This window comes from Pongo abelii, chromosome 2, assembly GCF_028885655.2.
Source record: "Pongo abelii isolate AG06213 chromosome 2, NHGRI_mPonAbe1-v2.0_pri, whole genome shotgun sequence".
NCBI lineage: Eukaryota > Metazoa > Chordata > Mammalia > Primates > Hominidae > Pongo > Pongo abelii.
Window position 1 is genome coordinate 156,945,094 of NC_085928.1, and position 21,666 is coordinate 156,966,759.

Consider the following 21,666-nt stretch of genomic DNA (forward strand, 5'->3'; position numbering starts at 1 on the left):
TCAGAAAAGGGACAATGACAGCATTCATGGGCCTGGGGCGGGGTTTCTCTTGGCCTTCTCCCTCCCTCTCTCTCATGTTCTCTCTTAGTCCCTCTCATTCATACAAATATTTCCTCCCTCCCTCTCTCTCTTTTTCTCCTCTCCTACCTTCCCTCCTCTCTCCTTCCTCCTTTCCTCCTCCTTTCTTTCCCTGACTCATTTTCTCTCCGTTGTTCTCGGGGGAACCAAAATAGGGGTTGAGATTCTGGTCTCTTCAAGCCTTTCAAGCGCCTTCAACTTTGGCTGCGGCAGCAGCAGGTTGCGTTGCCATGGAGACTGTACTGTATGGCTGCGGCGGCGGCGGCCACGGCGGCCGCAGCTCGAATCCCCTAAACAATGCCGAGCCAAGTGCAGGTTTCTCGCCCTTTTCCGTGCACTTTTCGCTTCTAATGGGGCTAGTGGCCTCAAATGGGAGATGCATCTTGACACGAAAACAATCCCTACCCCTCCTCTTCTCCCCCCTCATCCCCGCTTTTCCTTCCTCCCTCCACGTCTTTGATCTATTAAAAATCAAAAGAACAAAGTCACAGAGGAAAGTTGAGTTTTGTTGTGACTGCCACTGCACAAAATGGAGCTCTTCAAACAGAGTGTGGTGGAACCGAGGTCTGACAATGCTGATCCAGGATTGGTTGTAGCTACAGGTCAAACTGGACAGCTCTATACAAGAGGACACAAATTATAACCAGGCCCGCCAAGGAGCAGCAAGCCTCTGCATCCCAAACTGACTGTAGCTAGGAGATTCTGATGGCCAGAAAGGCCTCCAGTCAGGCTCCAAGTGCAACGTGAGTGAGGGCTCTGAAGAGGCCCCCAGGTGAGGAGCCACAAGGACCCAGAGCTGGAATATCTGCTCAGTCTTAAATCATTTTACACAGCCTGTGCGTGGCATTAGACCCCACCCAGATCTAGACAAGCTACAGCTTCCTCCACAGTGCTTGGCGCACAGCAGGTGTTCAATAAATAATCGCTGGTGGTTGTTGCTTCTGCACTGCCAAACCCTCCGCTAGGGGGCGCGAGAGGAGGTTTACCCAGAGAGAAGGGAGTGGGTAGACACTACAACTCAGGAAACAACAGCCACACTGTACCATAAAGGATTGTTAGATGGCTGGAAAAATAACGCCAAAGCAAACAGATACTGAATTCAGTTTTTCTTTTCCAAAGAGACAGTAACATTAATATTATCATTATGGTCAGATGTCATTTGCCACAACTTATTGCTAATGAGACCAACACTGAGCCGAAACATACATGAGCCGTTTTCTCAGAACTAAGATCACTGTAAGATCCTCAACCTTCAGATGCTCAGAGCATTTCTTTAGATAATGTATTCAGCACCCACTACTTAAAAATAGTATCAATAATTATTGAACTGGTTGTGTCTGTGTCTAATATGTAGATCACATATTTATAGATTCATTTTGTCACATTGAATATTCTATTTAGACAGCAAAAAAAAACACAAGTAGATTTGAATTACATTCACTTTTATTTTAAGTCAATGGGAAATGTGGATACTGCATACTTCAAAGATTTACTCAGTTTGGATTCAACATATAGTATCCAATTTTTTGGCTACTTTTTCTATATTAAAAATAACCTTGGCAAAACTTCTATTCGAAATAAAATAAAAAATACAAAAAGGGATTGTAAAGTAAGACAAAGAAAAGCAAACTCAACTTGAAAACCTTTAAATTCTGGACAACTGGATTGTGTAGTGTAAAGCCTATCCCAAAATTTTCTCAAGGAACTGGTGTGCTGATGATCCCCCAAACATTTTAGTAATGTCCATAAACTTCAGAGGCTGAAGTACAGCAAGCAAAATGTGCTAACAAATGATAGACATTTGGCAAGATAAAATTTAAATATTTTTATTTTTAAACCAGGAGAAAAACTATGAATTACCAGAAAATTCTAGTCATTTCTAAAACAAAATTGTAGAAGAAATATGTTAATGTAACTGTGTTTTTCTAAGCCATGTTTGAATAGCGTAATTATTTGTGATGTACAAAGAAAGGAGGAAAAAAATTAGAATGCAGAATTGTTGCTAGAGATTTGCAAACATCGTGGAAAAAGTAGTACAAACCCTTGCCAAGATCCCAGAACTCTAATCCCTGGATCCTGATCTCCAAAGGAAGGCTAGAAAATTCTGCCTTGGCCTAAAAGTCTTGAGAAAATGAGATTGAAAACTGTTGATAAAATCAGCTGGAAGAAAAATATATAAATGTTCTTGGCCCAAGTGACCAGGATTAGTATTGAAAATTTATGTTGTTAAGTAAATTCAAATATAAAATCAAAGAAAACTTTTGTCTAGCAACATGACTGCTTATGGTATGTGTTCTCTTACTGGTTAAATGTACCATAGACATATCCACATGCACACACACAAGGAAGTTCCAGTTTGAAGAACTTGACCTTTTCTGTCTTATGTATTTTTTCCTTCATTTATTTACCTTTGCAGTTCCAAATAAATTTAGAAAACTACTCCCTAGACAATTGATAAGGCAGAATGTTAACTGGCCGAAAGTTTCTGGGCCACATTTTAGCCCTCAGGGAGAATTGAAGGGAGATATCTGTGAGGTCTCCTCACAGGCACATGGAAAGGAAACAGGAAGTAACCATAGTAACCACTACCTAGGCTAGAAAAGGTGATTCTGTAGGGCCTGAGTGGTTCCATCCATTTTGAATGAAACTTAAATGCAAAGGCAGAGAGCAAGCCTACACACACACACACACACACACACAGATCCCCAGGCTCAAAAATAATAAACCTATTCAGAGTGACTAGCACTTTCAGTGACTCAATACCCAGTCCCCTAAAAATTCTAAACATCTTAGCTTCATTTAAAATGGTCAGCAAGAGCTTAGGAAAGGAGATGTCCTGGGTACAGTCTTCTTTCTTCCTTCCTTCCTCTCACAGAAAAAGCCCTAACCTTGTAGAATAAAACCGTACTTTCAAAGTACCTTCTCATTTAGGACATTTTTAGGAAACTGTTCCCATCTATCCACTGAGTGTCATTCTCCTCTTGAACCTCCGAGTTCTATGGATCTCCCTGTGTCTTCTCACTATACAAATAGAATCACTTCCTCCTGCTGAACATTGCTCAAATTGCCTCAAAATGTGGTTCCAGCATCACCCGGGAACTTATTAGAAATGTAAATTCACATAAACTGTTAAAATGGGGCCAAGCAATTTCTAGTTATGTTTTTTTTTGTTTGTTTTTAAACAAACTTTGGGAGATTCTAAACCTTGATCAAATTGGAGAATCTCCAGTTTAAAGAATCTTTCCTACCCACTCACCCTGCTAATGGAAATGTTGAATGTAGGAGCTTGTATCCCTGAAGACTGAAAACAAATCTGGGAGGAAAGACAAGGACAAGCCCTCTGAAGCTGAGGGCTGAGAACAGAGCTGCCAATGAGTGGCCCTGGCTTCCCATCCACACGTAGCCCAGCACTGGATCTAGGGGACAACTGTTTAGGTTCCCAGTCCCACTTTGCTGTGACTACGAGCCCTGGTGAGTGAAAAAAGTGAAAGGAGATAGCCATGTGCTCTTCTCCAAAGAGAACTCCAGAGAGGGGTATGCTGACACTCCAGTAGGGAAGTAAGTTGTGGAAGGAAGAGTCAGAGGGGAAGACACTTGAGGCAAGGTTCTCCAACACAAACAGACTGAGGAGTTCAGATACCACCCAGGAAAAGGCCGGGAGAGATGACTTGTGTGCCTGACTGGGAGTAGGAGTCTGAGGGTGGAGTATGTGTAGAAGGTATAGAGGATATGAATATGGTGGGTGTAAGAGTTGGGGGGAAGGGATGCCTGGAGACACGTTGTGGGATATGAAGCCATGGGGAGGTGACTGATGTGAAAGAGTGAGTGAGGTTCTAATTGTGAGGGGTCAAGAAGAGTCTGGGGGCTTTGAGAGAGTGTGTGGGAGTGTAGGGTGTTGAGATGAAGAGATTGGAGGTGGCAAAGGGTCTGAGGGAAGTGAGGAGGATGAAGTAGATGTGATGGATTTGTGGGATTCTGTGGAAGTGGAAGATGAGGAGTAGTAGGGGGTTAGAGGGGGAGATGGGTAGAAGAGAATATGAGGGGCTATGAGTGTGAGAAGGTCAGGTTTAAGAAGGGTTGAGGGAGTATGAAAAGGTGAGGTGGTGTGAGACAGTAAAAGAGGGTGGGGGAAGGTGAGAGGAGGGTGGAGTGGGAGAAAGCAAGAGGGCTCCACAGTCTTCCAAGCTACTGATGAAGGAAGTGAAGGGTAAGGGAAATGGGGATCTGACATATGAATGAGAGTCAGGAGCTAAAAACAAAACAAATGAAAAACAAAAACAAAAACAAAACAAACAAACAAACAAACACCATACTTATGGCCCCTTGTTCCCTCACCAGACAGCTTTAGCTAAATCAGAGAATGAGCCTGAGTCCTCCTGAAGCACCTGGTACCTGCCAAATTCTCGCTCCCTGTGGGCATCAACTTCTGTGACAAAATTAAGGGGCTCCTGAAATGTCAGGTGCAAATGAAGTGTGGGAACTTTTCAGGTCTTCAGGCCCTGCACCCCTCTCTAAAGGCTACAATGCTCCCTTCCCCTTCTTTAACTCTGAATTCACAGTTTTTACACCAAAGAGCATTAAAATGGGGGCCCAGACTTCTAGAAATCCCAGATTTTCCAAGACTGCCCATAAGAAAGATTTCAAAGCATCAAGATCGTAAATCTCACTTGCATTCCGAAGCTTGGTGTGGCTTCTTCCAAATGCCCCTCTGGAATCCAGTCCCTGAACTATACTGCCTCAGCTTCTGCACTCTCTTTGCCAAGAGCAGGTAATTAGGGCCGGGTGGTGGTAGATGCAATAGGCGTTGGAAATCAGAGCACAATTTACTAGTCAGAGGTTGTGAATCAAAACGGGGGACAAGAACTGTATTTCTCTGTACTAAGAAAGCCACCAGAGAATGACTGTTCTCTGAACCCCGACTCTAGCATGGCCTGCCTACTCATAGGCACAGACAAAGGACGTGGAAGTGGAATTTCTGGGCTATTTCAATTAAGTTCAGTACTTGCTAGTTAAATACACATGCCTCCAAAGCATCTCTAAATTTTTACTTACAAAGTGGAGTTAAATTAATAGCAAATAATTATTGAGGATTTTTAGAACAATACAAGCCTCATCTACATAAATTAGGGGGAAATAACTACCTTGGAAGAAATACAATGCAAACAGGGTACTTCCTCTTTGCTCTCTCGGATACTTCCAAGTCCTATAATCTGACTTTACTTGTTCACTTTAATTTCACTGCATAGTAAAAATGTAAAAACTTCACAGACTATAGCAGGTGTCACTTTATAATCCAGTCAGTAAGAATATTATTTATATAGAAGTCAATGTGTACTAGAGCCATCTAACAAATTTTACAGTTATGGTGTCTTGTAAATGCAATCATTTTACCTTTAAGAAATATTAATTTTATATGCAAATAATTTTTCAATAGACAACTATCACATACTCAACTCTTATGAGAATAAATCAGTTACCTTAATTTTTCAATTATGAATATACTTATATTTTATAAAATATAAAAATATTTTTTCCTCCTTTCTTCCTCATTTAAATTGTGTAATTTGTTTGAATAAGAACACTTCTGGCAATTGTGCTGTGTCTTTATTGATATCAATAAATCACTATATGTTCTCCTGAACACTTCTAGGTAAAACCATTGACAGATTTCACAATATAAACATTTAATGATATTTTTAGCTCTGGCCAAAAATATCATTAATCTAAACTCTATTCATAGATGTCTGTCAGCAAAAAATGGAACTAACCAACTTTTATCTTCAATTTTAGTTACTATAATTGAATGAATGGAGTAAGTACTTGAATTTTTGATGGATAGAATATATGTGAGATACGTTTTATATAATATGCAGATTTTTTTCTAATGATTTTTTAAAATGTATCTGTTTCAAATTGTGCAAATTTGGAAATTTCTTGAATTCCTAAGCTGATTTTTGTAACAACTAGATTTAAATCTAAGTCTCTTGTGTTCATCATCATGGATTGTAGATTCTAGGTCCCAATTTACCCGTAACCCTGAATAAACTTAACCCATCACAACCCCAGGTACAGGGAAGAAAAGGCTAGAAACATATTGCTGCCTTGCCTACACTATGTCACCATAGGATATCCCAGGGAATAGAACCCTAATATTTGCATTTCTGTGTCTTTAATTTCTAAATTTTCTGAAGATTGTAGGATGTGGTACATAGCAGAGAGAAGAGAACATTTAGAATCATTTTATTTTAAAATAAAACAACTTTGAAAAAACAGTTGTGCATACACTTAATAAAATGGACAAATACCCTCTGAGAATTGAAATATGATTTTTATATATATTTAGTTGCCCATATTTCTGAACCTAAAGCCAAAATGCACATTTATGTTTTGCATTTACCTTAAAAAGGTGTTTTGAAGTTCATACTTATCACATTGTTAAGTAAGTAAGAAATAAGAATAACTTAACAAATTATTTCTGTTAGTTAAGAAATTATTATGGAGATTATTGAAAAATGGAGAGAGAACCCTTAATTTTATTCTAGGTGCTTGTTCTTAAATGTATTTTTTTTTTCATTCTAAGATTGATGTTTTTACCTTTCTGCTACTTTTGTGCTGTACCTAAAGTCAATGTGGAACATGGCTTTTAAACAAACTTTCTCCTACCCTGAAAGTCTCCATAGCCCAACAGAGAGAAGGCAAATTTTGCCCAGAGATCAAGAGAAAGGACTTCCAAGGGAGAACTGGTGACCCCTCCCTCTTCTCCACCTGAATACAGTTCATGGAAACCTGAAAAATACCTTGCAAATGTTTGGAGAAATCACAGTGGCTTTCAGACATTCAAATCTGCATTCCCAGACTATGGCATGAGTTGGTGCTACCCTCGTCTACTGCATCCCTTGGACTGAAAGAAGTAAATACTCCTCTCTTTCAAGGGAATGACACTGCCTGAAAGAATATTGAAAATATCCTCGTTTTTCTTAATTTGCTCTCCCTGTCTTGGTAGTCCTGCCAACAGAATTGAGCCATGGAAATTGGTGAGGTTTTACCATGTTGCAGATAATGAAAGGAATGTGGAAAATTCTGATCTCAGCTAGAAACCACAGTTGAGGAAAGTTCATTTTGCTCCTATGTCAAAGTTCAGGAAAAGGCAGCTCAGTTATCTAAATAATTTCATATCTATAGTGAGAGGTTTAAAAGACTTAAACCAATTTTAGATTCTAAAAGGTGTTTTTCTCCTCCTGCTAAAGTAATTGGTTTTACTGGAGGAAGTGTTCAAAGCCATAAAGCTCAGTAATCGGGATAACTTCCCCCCAAGTTTCATGGGGTTTCCAGAGCGCTGAGAGGCTGTTGGCTGGCCATGGCTCCTTTAGGAAAAATAAATACTCCAGAATCATATTCCAAACCTCCCCATTACCAGTTATCCTAATTATTAGTTTCTCACAGCTTTCTCCACTCTCCATCTCTCCTCTTCCTTCATCCACTCCCCACCTTTGTGGAAAAGCCATTTGTAAGAAAACTACATTCATGTGCCCTTTGATCAAACAAGAACCTGTTGACTCCCACAAACATAAACTTTCCTTCGCTATCAGTTACCTTGCCGACTTTTTTGGCAAGAAAAAAAAAAAGGCCAGAGAGATATATGTATTCCTCATCTAAATGATCTCTCTCCTATTTAACCAGCAACTAGCAATCATCCGACATTAATTTATACAGTTTGTGCAAATACCTAAGCTATTTAAAAGGCTGCTCTGGGTCGTGTGTGGCAGGGAACATCTATCTGGTGAATAGGCAGTGTCACACGGTAGCATGCTCTCTTGTCAAGACCGATTGTGTTTTAGGCAAACATTTGCGCAAACATAAAGGCAAAGGTCAAGGACTGTTCAGTCCCAGTATGTGCTAATTCACCTAGCGAACCAATGGGGCAAAAGTTGCATTTTATATGCTCGCCCCCGCCAGACCCAAAGCAGGAGTCTCTCCTGCTAATGAACAAAATCGCCTCTGATCAGCTCTCTTGTCAATTTCTCTTCGGCTCTCTGGTCCATTTCTCTGGGCTTCCTCAGAAATACAACTGGTAAAGACGTGTTTGCCAACATCTGGATCAGCTCCGCCCAATTTCTGGGACAGCACATGTTTATTCCACGTTTCTGGTAGCAGAAAGCTAATAATAATAAATAAAGTCTAGCTTGCTACAGACGCCTGCAGGTACTCAAATGAAGGATTGCTCATTGCTGGCGTCTGAATATCCATGCCATGCAGAAAACCAATATTATTTAAACCGCAGAATCGAATCTCAAAGCCGCAGGTTAGTGGCAGGAAAGTGCATTTGTAACACGCGTTTGTGGAAATGTGGTATGCGCGCGCACTGGGAGCCGCGTTTCTTTGGGACACTTCCCTACATTCAGCGAATACAGGGCATCACTTTCCAGTGAAATATGCTTCCCCCACCAATATATCTACACCATCTCCCACAGATAATGCCTAGTTATTTTTCCAGCCCCTAAAAAAAAAAAAAAATACAAATGATTTCAAGTGGTTGTCAACTTGAGCAACTCGGAAGTGGAATATTTTTAGGGTTAAACAAACGTGCGCACGCACCAACCGGTAGGGTTTACTCTGCATCAATAGTCATTTGGCAAGAACCAATGGCTGAGTTTTTGCAAATCGTCCATTTAAGGGAATAGTTTTTTCCCTTGATAAACCCCAGAGTCGCAGCTGTGCGCGTCCACAGGCAAGTAGTTTACACGTGCAAAATTCATTCCTGAGTCAGGCGAGCCACAGGCTCAGCTGCGGCGCGGTGCGGTGCTTGCCTGGGGCTAGAGAGTCCACGACTTGTTGCCTCTGCGACCCGAACGCGGCTCTCCAAACCCCGGCCACCCAGAATTTGAGGGCCTCTGGGTCTATGATGACAGGGCTGTAGGAGAAAGTGCCTCCCTGTAGAACACCCACAAAAACAGCAAAGTCGCAGGAGGAAGTCATCCTAGGAGGGAGCTTGGAGTATTCTCTCATTTCTTAAAAACAACAGAAAAACTCCCCACAGTGCATTTTCACTGCGTTCCAAAACCAAAGAGAAAACAGAAGAAAATGTAACTTACCCCGACCTGCCACAATACTACATTTTGAGCGTCCTTTTAACACTTTGAGTCTTCCTTTAGTGTTGCAGCCTTTTCTTTCCTCTTGTCAGAAACCAACTTTCAAACTATCTGCGAAAAAATAATAAATAAAAAAAATAAAAAATAAAACCAGATCTTTTGTCATATCTTGCAGGCTAGAATCTGCCTCAAAGACTTCTTACTTCTTTCTCTACCAAAATTTCCTACACACCACCTGGGCAGCTTCACAAGGCTTAAAGTTTGTGTGGTTTGTGTGAGCAAATGTGTGTGTGTGTGTGTGCGCGCGCGCGCGTGTGCGGATGTGGGCAGTTAGTTGCTTTTAAAAAGACATCGTTGTCCTTCAGAGTAATAAAAGTGTAGCCCCCATCTTTGGGTGTGGGGATTTTACATGCACTTCTCATTTCAGTTAACTTTTTTCGAGCTGAGAAAAGCTGCTAGCTTACTTTCGGGAGACTTTGCTCGTTATTCATCTGTTTAGTCGCCTCAGAGGCACAAAAGCGGATCTGCGGCGTTATGAAAAATGGCCTGGGCGCGGAGAATGTCACAGTGGTCGGCGTATTATTTTAGCCCTTCTTAAAAAAAAAAAAAAAAAGAAAAAAAACTCAGGGAAAGTTTGCTTTTGATGAATTCAATAAAAGCAAAGCTTCAACGGAAGAGATTTTCAGCTAAAATTATACAGCATGGGGCAGAGCTTAAAACAGCCAGATGGCCAAAGGTAGAGGGACCCTCTCGGTTTCAAACCCCAGATATAGAATTCCACCGGCTGAGTCTCTTAGTTTATTTAATCCCGCGTGTATCTTTTTTGTTTTCTTTCTTTCTTTTTTTTTTTTTTTTCAATTGATTTCCTAGCTCTTTTCTCCACCTCACTTTTGGTTTCCCACCCTAGAAGTTGCTGGTGAAACCCCGTCTTGGGATTTGCAGAAGTCACTTTTCAATTTCCCCTTTGATAATAAAGTTAAACTTTCCAGCGCCAGCAGCCTGGAGTGAAGCGAACCCCTGAGGCGGTAGGCGGGTTCATTGCAGGCCACCATTCGGTTCCAGGTTCAAATCCCGCAGCCTTTGACGTCTCAGGCCACCTGTGGCTTTTGAATATAAGGACAAACATATTCATTCCAACCCCTCCCATTCCCCACCACAACTGGGGGAAACTAGAAGAGCCTGGTCACCCTCTACCTTGCCCCTTCATGGATCCTTCCCTCTCCTGTAATCGCAACTGCAGAGCCTTGTATTCCCGGTAAATTCATCAGCACTTCTCCCCATAATTTTCTTAGGAATGAGGGACACACAAACTGAGGTGATCACCGTGGCTTCCCAGACTTTGGATGGGAATTATGAAGTTAATCTGCATCCTATTTCAGCCATTTTCTTGGAGTCGGATGTTGGCAAAGCAGAAAAAAGTGAGGAGGGGGGAGAGTGAGGTAAAGGAATTGGAAGTTTACTTTGAAAGTCTAAAGGAAGATCAAACTTATAGCCTGAGGCCCTTCCTCTGGAAAGGAAGGAAGGAGAAGAGGTTGGGTGGTGCGAGGGGTGGGGGGTGCGCATTGGAAGCCACCCAGGATCCCACTTTTCAGCGCCAGCCCTGACAGGATTTAGTCTGGTGTGGGAGTTTGGCTACCACTTCCAGGAAGGCCTCCGAATGAACCCTACCCAAATGTAAACACAGCTCTCCAGGCTAAGGAACAGTGTGGCAAGGGGCAAGTTTTCAAAAGGATTTGGCAATTTGAGGGCCCTCAGCCCAGAAGACCACTCCTCCCCAATCACCCACTGGCAAGGATTTGGGGGTATGGTGGGAGTGAGGGCCAGAGAGATCCTGCAGGTTGAAGGTTAACACTGGGGTGATACTGGCTTCAAAGAACCTGCAGGAATGAAAGGGGAGGCAATCACTCTGAACTGGATTTTCTGAGCCCCAGCCTTTCTACAGGGGACAGGCAGTCCAAGGAAAGAAGACAGTGGGCCCTTTGGCAGTGCACTGCTCCAAGTGCCTGCTCTGCCACTTTCAGGCTGAGTGACCCCAGCAAAGTTTTTTAACCACTACCTCAACCCTCCATTTTCTCGTCTGTAAAATAGTCATGAAATAAAATCTGTTTCAAATCAATTTTTTGTTTGTTTTAAACAGGACTGTGAGTACAAAGCATTTCCAGCAAATCCACAGTAAATACTCTTGTGTTGTGGGTGTTGCCGCTGTTGTTGTTTTGATTATAAATGCTGAAGTAGATTTTGCTGCGATACTACCACAAAATATAGATTCCCAACGAGCGGTTCCACGGACCCATGCCCTCACTCTTACTAGCTCTGAAGATTGAAAAGTGTCCAGGTTTGGACACCGAGAGCCCTTCCTGCACCTCTACCATTCTGGAATCAAATTCACAAGGTAAGAGCCTCTCCCCGACTGGGATCAAGCCCACAAGCTGAGAGGCTTTCCCTGATCATGAGAGCCGCGACCCAGTCGGGGTCTGGCCAACTCCCTCCTTTCCCTGTGCTGGGCTGCAGAGCCCCCTGGAATACCTGCGGGTATCCCCAACCTGGTCTCTCAAAGATGCCCCGACACTGGAAGAAACCTTTAAAGATGGACTGGAGAAGCTCTTTTAGAAAAGACAAGGCGCTCACTTTTCTACTTTGGGGAAGTAAAATAAGAGAACCAGAGGAAGACGTCGCGGCGACTGAGAGGATCACGCCAGCGCACCCAGCCTACTTCAAGTTTACATCTCCAGTCTTCCCACTCAAGTATTTTTTTGCGGAGAATGCCGGGAAGAAACCTCTTCTCCCAGGAGGACTGCTGGGGGTCTGGGTAGGGAGAGTTTGGTTCCTGAGTGGGAGTCGCGACCTCCAGCTGCTCCCAGACCTGAGAAAAGGAGGCACAACTGCAGCTTGGAACCCAAGGCACACCTTTAAAATACACTGCCAAAATTAATGACCTCATATTGTAGGACAAAGGAGCTAAAAAAAAAAAAACCCCACTATATTTGGGGCCGGCTTACTTCAACCAGCATTTAGTGACACGTAGAGGAGAGGTCCTTTAACCTCTCCTCTTGGAGTTCCCCCACTTATTTGTAATGTTTGAAGTGCAGAATGGTTGATCCCGGTATCTACCAGAACTGAGGAGTCAGTGAGGACTAAACTTTCTGTCAATATTTTCCCAATCTTGACTGCCACAACGACTCCCAGGGTATCTCATGCCTCAGACTCAAAATGGAGCCCTGCCTGGCACCCAATTTAGAAACTGAGCAGGTACTCAGCGTCCTCAAGAGAAGGGACTATCAAGAGTCTAACACCGCTAGCCCTGGCTTTGGACTCTCTCACCTGCCAAGGAAGCTAGGGCCAAGAGCTGCTTGCTTAGGCTGCAGCAGTCCATCTGCTGGCCACCCCACCCTTGCTGCTAAGGCTCATGACCTTGTAGATGATGGAATTCCCAGGAAAGTGTTATCGGAATATTCACACCCTGAAGAATGGAGATAGGACAGAGAGAAATTCCTGGATAGAAATTCGTGTCTTGGTTGTTTGTAGATAAAGAAAATCCACTGGGTTTAAACCCGAAGGTTTCTGTAGTTTAAACTCAGAAAAACAATGTCTTTGCCCGACAGATATGTGTGGGAGTGGGGTGAAGCCAATCTAAATATCTGTGCTGACAGATCCCTGAACTACTGAGCTGAAGATTTCTGTGACTAATGAACTTTGCTTTGTGCTTTACAATTTTCCTGAAACTATCAGAAACTATACCCACTTAAATACATGACCAGTTTCATAATCACAAATTGTGGTATATCCAAAGTACTCATTTGCTTCACCTCAGCTTTTGTGGCTCTCCATTTGGACAACTGCAGTGGCCCCAAAAGTTTGCACAAGACAAATCGTGTTCCCACTCCCAACCCACCATCTCTCTCTTAATTGTCACTTGTTTGTGGCTTTCTATGTTGGGCACTATCAATGGAAAGGAACTTGGGCATTGGGTGGCTAACATTCCCGCCCACCAGAGGTGGGGTCCCAGCATTAATTGTCCCAATAAATTGAGATATACTGTGCATAATGCAATGGAGCAATATGGTTATAGTCCACATGTACGACTTAATTAAGCTATTTGCAACTTGATGTTGCAAGTCAACGGGTGTGCAAGTGGATTAACAATTGCTGGCTTCCTTATCCTCAGAATGGCTCATAATTACTTTACTAGTGGTACATATCAATTTTTCATGATTGTGGAAGCCATGTCCCCTGCACCAGGAAGCCATTTAATGACTCTCCATTGTGTATTAAAAAAAAAAAAAAAGTAGTGTTTGGAAATATTTTGAAGTCCCTCCCAACATTTGAATAGGTTCTTATTGTGGCTTTTAATGGGCTGTTGTTTTATTCCTGATGTATTTTTTATAAAGGGGCAAAGGCTAAACTCTAAGTCCTTGCTCTGAGAGAGAATGGGAGTTCTCCTCTTGCCTTCCATGCAGAGAATGCCTCTCCCCTATGCTCGATGCCAGGTTGGCAGAAGAGGATGTAGTGCACCAGAATAAAGGTATGCAGCTGGGCCGCTGCCTCTAAAATTGTCTGTCTGGCCCCATCTCTCTCTCTCTCTAGATAGATAGATACATAGATACATAGATAGATAGATAGATAGATAGAGAGATAGATAGATAGATACAAACACACACACTTCCTTCCGCTTAAAGATAAGTGAGGACTAGAAGTGGTCTGCTCCTTCCAGCACCCCTTTCCCAATTTCACCAGTGCTACAATATCCCAAATGCTACAAAACTCCTCATGGTTGAGGCTTAGGAAAGCAAGATGTCTGGCAGCCCCACAGGGTAGTGTGTACTAACACGGGTTGATGAAATTTGCAAGAGAGCTAATAAAATTACCCAACATGATGACAGAGACAGCGACATTCCTACTTCCTGGGCTCCTTGCCCTTTGTTTAGAGTCAGATGGCTCCAAAACCCCAGCTCCACCCTGTCTAGGGATGGGTGGCGACGATGTGCATTTGTTCCATGTGATTAGCTATTCAACTCTTAAGTCAAGGATGATCATTTGACCTCTCTGGATTGAACTAAATTCATCACCTATAATTTTATTAAAAAGCCCAGTGGCCATCAATCATAATGAGAGCATGAGGAGCCAACATTTTCCAGGAAAATGTGTCAACTTCATTGGCACATGGTGCTTCCACCATCCCTTTTCTATCTTGAGTTGAGCAGGCATGTACCTGGGGTTTCCTCTGAGGATCCAAGGTCAATGCAGCACCCAATGGGTGGTGGCACTTGGGAGGAGGGGTTTGTTTATTGTTATTATTTTCCTTGACTGGATGAAATGGTGTTAGTTCTAAACTAGTTCCCTACTTTTGGACTAGTGAGATAATTTGGCGACTGTGTGTCCTAGCCTTAATCCAAATGATATTTCATATAATTTCAAAAGGTGAAATCAGGATCAGGGCTGCTCTTCACCATTTCTGATAATGCTGTTGTAAATCACTTTGAAATCACAGTATATCAGCTTGTACATATGCAGAAATACTCATGTTATTGCCTGCTGGTGAAATAAATATAACAGCAGTTTCATTAAAAAATTTAAGAAGGGTAAAAATTTCCAGGGGTCTTTTAAACCCAACTCGGCATTAATTCTTTAAAACTAAGGTTGCAGAGTCCCTGTTTTTAATGTTTCCTGGTCAAAGTCGATTTGTTCTTATACCTGAAGCAGGTGATGTTTCTGTAGAGACATCTGAATGACAGCGGGAGTGAAGGACAAATCTAATAAAGCCTAATAAAGCGTGAGCGCCAAAATGTCATTAAACTTACAAAGATGAGACTCAAAATCACTAAAAAGGTAAATGTCTTCATTAGTCTGATCTCTGAAGACTGTCGAACATTTCATTAATTTATAATTTATGATTGTTTGACAAATATTGAAAAGTATGTAAATATGAGTGGGATAATGTCTTTTCTGCGGGAGATGAGGAAATGACCCAAACTGTACGTGCCTGCAAGATTACACACAGGACCTAGCTCTCTGTTATCAAACTGTGCCGCCCCTTTAGCCAACATATTGTGCAAGTGACAAGTGAAATAGTGCAGATAAACCAATGGTTTAAAACGTAATAAAGACAACAGCCATTTGCATTTTTTACATTTTATTACAAAGGTAATTTACTATGACACATTTCTGAATGTAATTTATGAAAACATGTTATAGCAATTACATGGTGTATACAGCCCTCAGAGCTACAAAATTCAGATAAATAATAATATTATAGATCTTTAGAGACTTTCACTATTGAAAACATATCATAAAGCGAATCTTTTATTTAAAAAATGGTTTGTACAGAAGAAAATAATGACATTAAAATTAAAACTTAAGATAAAATCTTGAAGAACAATAGTAAATGAATATTATGCTTTGCTGGAGTTGCAAAATTAAATCTTCATGATGACAATTTGCTTATTTCACAGGGTGTGTTATCAACAATTTTTTTCTTTTTCTTTTCTGGAGTTGTTGTTAGGTGCAAAGTATTAAAGGCTTCTTGAGAGGGAGATACAAGATGAATGTATGTTTCTTTTTTCAAATTTGTGAGGTGATCCCTTCTCTCCATTTCTCTTTTCTAAAGTACAGGGCTGTGCTAACTTTGAAAAGTAAAAGATGCCATTATGATCAGTCCTGTGTGAACCAACCCTTCAAGCACACCAGCCTGTCAGGAGTTATCAAAATGGGAGAAAATTTCCTGGAGGAAGATGAAAGAAAAGTTGCATAATAAAGCATAAAATGAAAACTAGAAACATTTCATGTCTCCTCCCACCCCCCAGATCAAAATTTATATTGTAGTGGTTCCCTAATATGTTCTAAAACTGGTAGTGCATGATCAGATACTATAGATTCAGCCTCGAACTATTCTTAACAACTTTTTTTTTGAAAGGAGAGAATCTTCCTTTCTTCTGTATTTATAGGTACAATACTTTTCTTAAATATTTTAGCTTTAAAAATCAATCCTAATGCAAGCCTGAAATGGGAACTTTTCCTGCCTGTGGGGCACTGCTCTGAGTTTGTTTCATAACCTTGAGACAATCTGTAGGGCCTTCTGTACCTTTATCTGAAATATCCCCTAGGGAACATTACCTGCTGTGACAGACTTAAAGCCACAACCCTTCTCCCACCTGTATTAAATCTCTTCAACCTAAGAAAACAGTCCCTAGACCCAACTTAGATCCAAATTGCAGTGGCATTGGAAGCATGTGATAGTTGCACTGGCTTCTTCTCTTTCAGTTGGCTATCCTAGCAGGCCACAGTAACTGGCCTCCAAAGCTTCACCTTCCTTTGCCATTCAAACATTCAACATCCTCAAGTGTGGGTGTGGGTGCAAAGGCACTGGGGCCTTTGAAGCATGTCCGTGCCCATAGAGCCCATTCAGCTGCAAAAGGTGGGCCATCGCTAAAGTTGGACCATCTCTATGTTCAGGTAGCCAACTCTTTCTTTGAAAGAGTGGGCAGGTGAGTCCCAGATCTACTGAACCGGACTCCTGAAGTCCTTACCATAGAATCCTGCTCTAATTTGCCTCTTCCTGCTAGGTGTTTTGCGACCCAACTGGCCACGCTGCTCAAGCTCCTATCACCCTCAGGCAAAGCTAGCGCCCCTCTCCCGTCAAGGATCAGGCAAGTCGGTATTGCTGGTGGACAGACAGGCAGCTCGAAGGGTTTGAGCTCCAAGATGCGATCACTGACCCCCTTTCTTGCCTTTCAATGGCGTGAGTCACCCTTCTACTTTGCATTAGAACCTATTCTCACATTACCACCAGGAATTGCCCCATCACCGATCCCTAGCCCAGAAGAGGCAGGGTCCTAAGTAAGTCTGAGAGCTCCTGACCCTAGGCGGGTCTCAAAGCCTCCCCCATTACCCTGCAAAGCTCTGTCGGGCAAAGGGGTGGGCTGTGAGTTAGTTTCAACCAGGGTTAAAGTCAGTCCTCGGCTCCAGCCTTTGTCTCTCTTGGAATGTTTAGGGGCTGCATATGCTTTTGTGTTGCAAACAGCAAGCAGGGTCCCCAGGAGTCCCTGACCCCGTGCCTTGGCTGGAGCGCCGTTTCCCTGGACGACTGTGGCTGGGATGGCCTCCCGACAGTAATCTTGCGCAAACACGCTGCCACGCGCAAGGACGCCAGCTCAGACACTCAGCGCCCCGCGCATACAAAGGAATGTTCCCTCTTTAAAAAAATAAAAGAAAAAGAAAAGAAAGAAAGAGGAGGAGGAGGAGGATGTGGGAGAGGGAGAAGGACGAGGAAAGGGGGAAGGAGAAAAAGAAGGAGGGAGAAAAGAATAATAATAGATATGAGAATGCATTTCTCAGATGGTAAACTACCCACGAAGGGGGAAATGTAGTCAGGAGGAGTGTTGAGTAAAAAGAGAAGAGGAGAGGGGAAAATGATATCTGCTGAGGTGTCAACACCAATGGTCAAATAATCTCCTAATAATAAATGAAACAATGAAATGGCTGCATTGTTTCCTATTAAGCTTTCCGTACAAGACCCCATCTATATCTGCACCTCCATGCTTTGATGACTTACAGTATATGCAAAAACAAACTTTTCATCATTCTTTTTTTTTTCTGCTTCCCCTCTACGTGTCAATCTTTTCCTTCCAAACAGTCAGATGGTTTTAAAAGAAGGAAAAAGAGAGGAAGAAAAAACCCTCCACCATCATCACCACCCAAGAAATGATAAATAGCATCGCATAGCTAATCGCTGGAGGGCGCATTTACCAATTCATAATCATTTATTCTTGGTGATGTATGGCTCTTACTCCTAAATCTGAAAAGCTTCTATTTGAAGGTGTAAATAGCTTTTTTTTTTCTTTCCTGCAGTAAACCTTCCTGCATTAGCAGTGATTGATCTCATGTACAATTCGTCCCAGAGTGCTATTTTACATGGGGAACACTAGCTTTTGGAGATTAACTGGGAAGTCTGTTACATATTAATGAAGCCGGGAGATATACTAACGTTTTGGTAATTTAGTTATTTGTGTCTATAGCTATCGTCGTTATTTTCTTTTAGACCCCTGCGGTTGCTATCCATCGAATTAAAAAGTGGTCCTTAGAATTTTTTTTTCCACTGGCAACTACATGCCATTTAATGTGAAAAACAAATGTTGACTTCTCTCTTGAAGGAAGTGTGTTTCTTGGCAAGACATCAAAGTGTTTTATACTGTATTAGTGGGTTATGTTAGTTTTCTTACCCAGAGCCTGATCTAAAGTAATAACTAAGGAGGAAGAAAAAAGAAGTCTTAGACATCTCTATACTAGAAAAATTATTTGATCTTCTATGATAAAGGGAGGAAGTTAAAACGCTAGGAGAAAAGTGTTCTTGGCAAGAGGGTCCTTAAAACATGTGACAATCCAAACTGAATCAATGTTGGGAGTGGAGGTGAGGGAGGAGGAGCAGAGGTTGCTCATTGATTTGCAACCTGATAATTAATATCCCACCAAATGAGACATCAACGTCATTAATGCCTGTGTGTTCCTGGGGAGAGACTGTGAGTGAATTCCCATCCGGAATGAAAGCCAGATCCGACAGAGGTTGCTTCTCCGCCCAGTATAAAATGGTATTAATCTTTTGTTTTCCCGTAGGATTTGTATGGGGTGAGTTTTCCCAAAATACTCTGTGGCCTCCCACAAAAGATCTGGGGCATTGTCTGTGGGCAGGAAGCCCCTCCGTAGGCCCCCACAACTCCCTTGGCTCTTTGGAGAATGCAGGACTATAGCCAACTGAGGGCGTGGGGTGAAGTGGGAAGAAAAGTTTGCAAAACGCCGTGGTCAGAGTGCAGTGAGCGCCAGAACCTGCCTTGTGTAAGAAAGGTGGATCACTCCTTTCCGCTTTCATGATGTCCAGAAACTGCCTGATGAGTTCCGATTAGCCCAGGGAATCTGCATCACATCTGTAAAAGACACATCCTCCCCTGGGTGCCTAGTATATGAGTCTTACCCCGTTGCCCTTCTGACTGTCTGCCTCCCCCACCCACTAAAAAGGAGGCCCCTCTGCATTCCCTATTAAGGGGCCCTGTCGCCATCCTCCTCCCAGAAGCCCAGATCTGGAGCTCTGGAGAACTGGGGCCTCAAGAACCAACAGTCTTTCTGGAGCCGTGAGACGCTGAAGCGTGATAGCGCCAGTTGGCCAGGGCGCGCCCCTTTCGTTTTCGGGGGGCGATTTATGTCCTTTATAAAAATGTGGTTTGGAAAAATAGAAAGGGCCTTGAAAGCGTTGTTACAATGAAAAAGGGACAAATTAGAAGACATTTTCCGTGATCAAAGGAGAAAGGGAGAGCGCGCATGGGCATTCACAAAGCTTGACTTATTCACTTCCCTCCTTTGCAAGCCAGGGCAACAAGCGTGTCCCCCATTGACAAGGAGCCCTATTCAGACTGCAGGTGCGAAGTGGGCCGGCGCGCCCGACCACATTATGTCAAGGTTGTTGGAGATTAGTGTTCGGCCCTAATAACTAAAGCGCTTGATTTACATTGGAAAAAAGCCCCCTCAGCCGTGAAAACAAAATCGTTGAACGCGTGATCATTGCGAGGGCGGCTGATATCCTAATACGTGCATTGTTCTCGGCCTGGCCCAGGCGCTCCCCGGCCTCCTTAGGAAGGGCAAGGCCTGGGCTGCTGGCCGTGGACCAGGTCCCCAGTCACACACCCTGTCAGGGTCTGAGAAGAAAAGGTGATGGGTGGGGCCTGCTTTAGTGAGGCCTAAGGAAGGCAGAGTGCCGTCTTCCCTGAGAGTCCCGATCTGGGATCCGAACTGTGGCAAAGCCTGAGATAGGAGAACAGTGGGGGCTGCAGGGCCTACACAGGTCTAACACAGTTAAGTGTTCCAAGGCTGAGGCAGCTCCAGCTTTACTATGGTGGAACAGCTGGGGAACTTGCCTTGAAGTATTGTGAGTAAGAACAATTTTACTCACAGGTGAAGAACACTTCGGGGTAACTAGGGAGCTGAAAAACTTACAAAGGACTAAGGCACCCCTACAGGGATTGGCTACCTCTGAAACCACTGTGGAGTGTTCAGGCCAAATTTATTTCCTGCAAGAAGAGCCCACTTCAGAAAAGCCCAGAACAGCCTGCATCCCAGGACTTGGGTGTTTTTTTTAAATTTGTTTTTGTTGTTGTTTTTTGTTGTTGTTTTGAGTTTTTTCTGTTTCATTTTCTCAGGAATGGAGGGATGGGGGTGTTCATTTTGGCCTTGGGTCTATGTGCCCCTTTATGCCTATTTCAGGGCAGATTTTATTCCCCCATCTACTTTCTGTGCCTCCTAGACACCACCCTCCCTTACCCATGAGAAGGGATCCAGAGAACAAGAGATCTGTAGTTGGGACTGAAGAGCAGGCATTTCAACATGGATATGTATCCATTCTATCCATTCTGACTGCAATATCTTTTGTGAAAGTGAAGCTACTTAAGGCAATTTCCATAAGATATGTCCTAGAAGAAAGGGTTCTGTGGGGACAAGGTGAGAAAGCTGTTAACTATTGTCTGGCCCTGAAAAGGTCGTAAGTCAGAGCCTCAATAGCTGACCTGTCAGAGGAAGGTATAAAGGCTTTATTCATGCAGTTGCTGCAATGTTCTCAGCTCTCACAAAAGTGTTTTTATGATTCGATTTTCTTACCTCTTTTCTTAATTAAAAAGCTGAACCGTTAGAATAGCACCTGCATCAGTCCTGAGAGTGCCTGCATACTAATTCCAGAGTCTTTACAGCTTGTAATTATAACATAAAATCAGAGATTGAATAAAACAGAAGGATTTTGCTCCCAAAGCCCTGCTAATCCCCTTTTAAAAGGGTCTGGTGAAATAATTCACAACAGTTTCCGGAAGTTGGATTACCACTCCTTTTTTTTTTTTTTTTCACTTTTTACAATGAAATGATAATTCACACTTTCAAAAAGGCTGTTTCTCTACAACGGGTTTTTATTGATTTTTTTCATAAAAGAAAGTTTGCCAGCTTTGGGGGCAATAGAAAACATTTCACTATAAATTTCTTACTCACTAAATGCAGTGGCAGGAAATGTAGGGAAAATTTTGTGGTATGTTTGAAACAATTTTCTCAGGTGAAAGTGGCTAAAATGTGATGAGGAACTGCTTATGTGCATCAGGCAACTCACTGCTCTCAGAGGAAATGAACAAGCAAATCTTTTGGGGGCAGATGCCTATTTTTCATGCCTTAGAAATATGAACATTTCAGGAAAAACATTTTTCACCGAGATGTTGGGTGTACTCTTTAAAGGATTAATTAATACATTAATGAGTTCAAAAGCTAGAGGCCTCTGTTAAACCCTAAGTAAGACCTTGCAATGACACAAATCAAGGACCTTGAAGTGTCAGTAGTTTCTCTTTAGTTTTTGGCAAAGAATACTATTCTCATGTGGCTAATCCGGTCTTGCATGGGCTAGCCTTCAGTCATAGACAAGGGAAAACCAAATCATCCTTCTGATACCCTATACACATCATCTAATGTTGTCATTGGTGGATTTTTT

The 21,666-nt window shown here is 42.5% G+C and overlaps 1 long non-coding RNA gene across 2 annotated transcripts in view; it reads right to left on the reverse strand.

Annotated features, from left to right (window-relative positions):
- Positions 1–9,588, reverse strand: part of LOC129058675 (uncharacterized) — a 327,819-nt gene extending 318,231 nt beyond the window's left edge. For both annotated transcript variants that reach the window (XR_010139260.1, XR_008523953.2), the window contains exons 1-2: positions 9,371–9,588; positions 9,171–9,278 (exon numbers count right to left, since the gene is read on the reverse strand). This is a non-coding gene — a long non-coding RNA (uncharacterized LOC129058675). The remainder of the gene's footprint in view (positions 1–9,170; positions 9,279–9,370) is intronic.
- Positions 9,589–21,666: the final 12,078 nt, after the last annotated feature.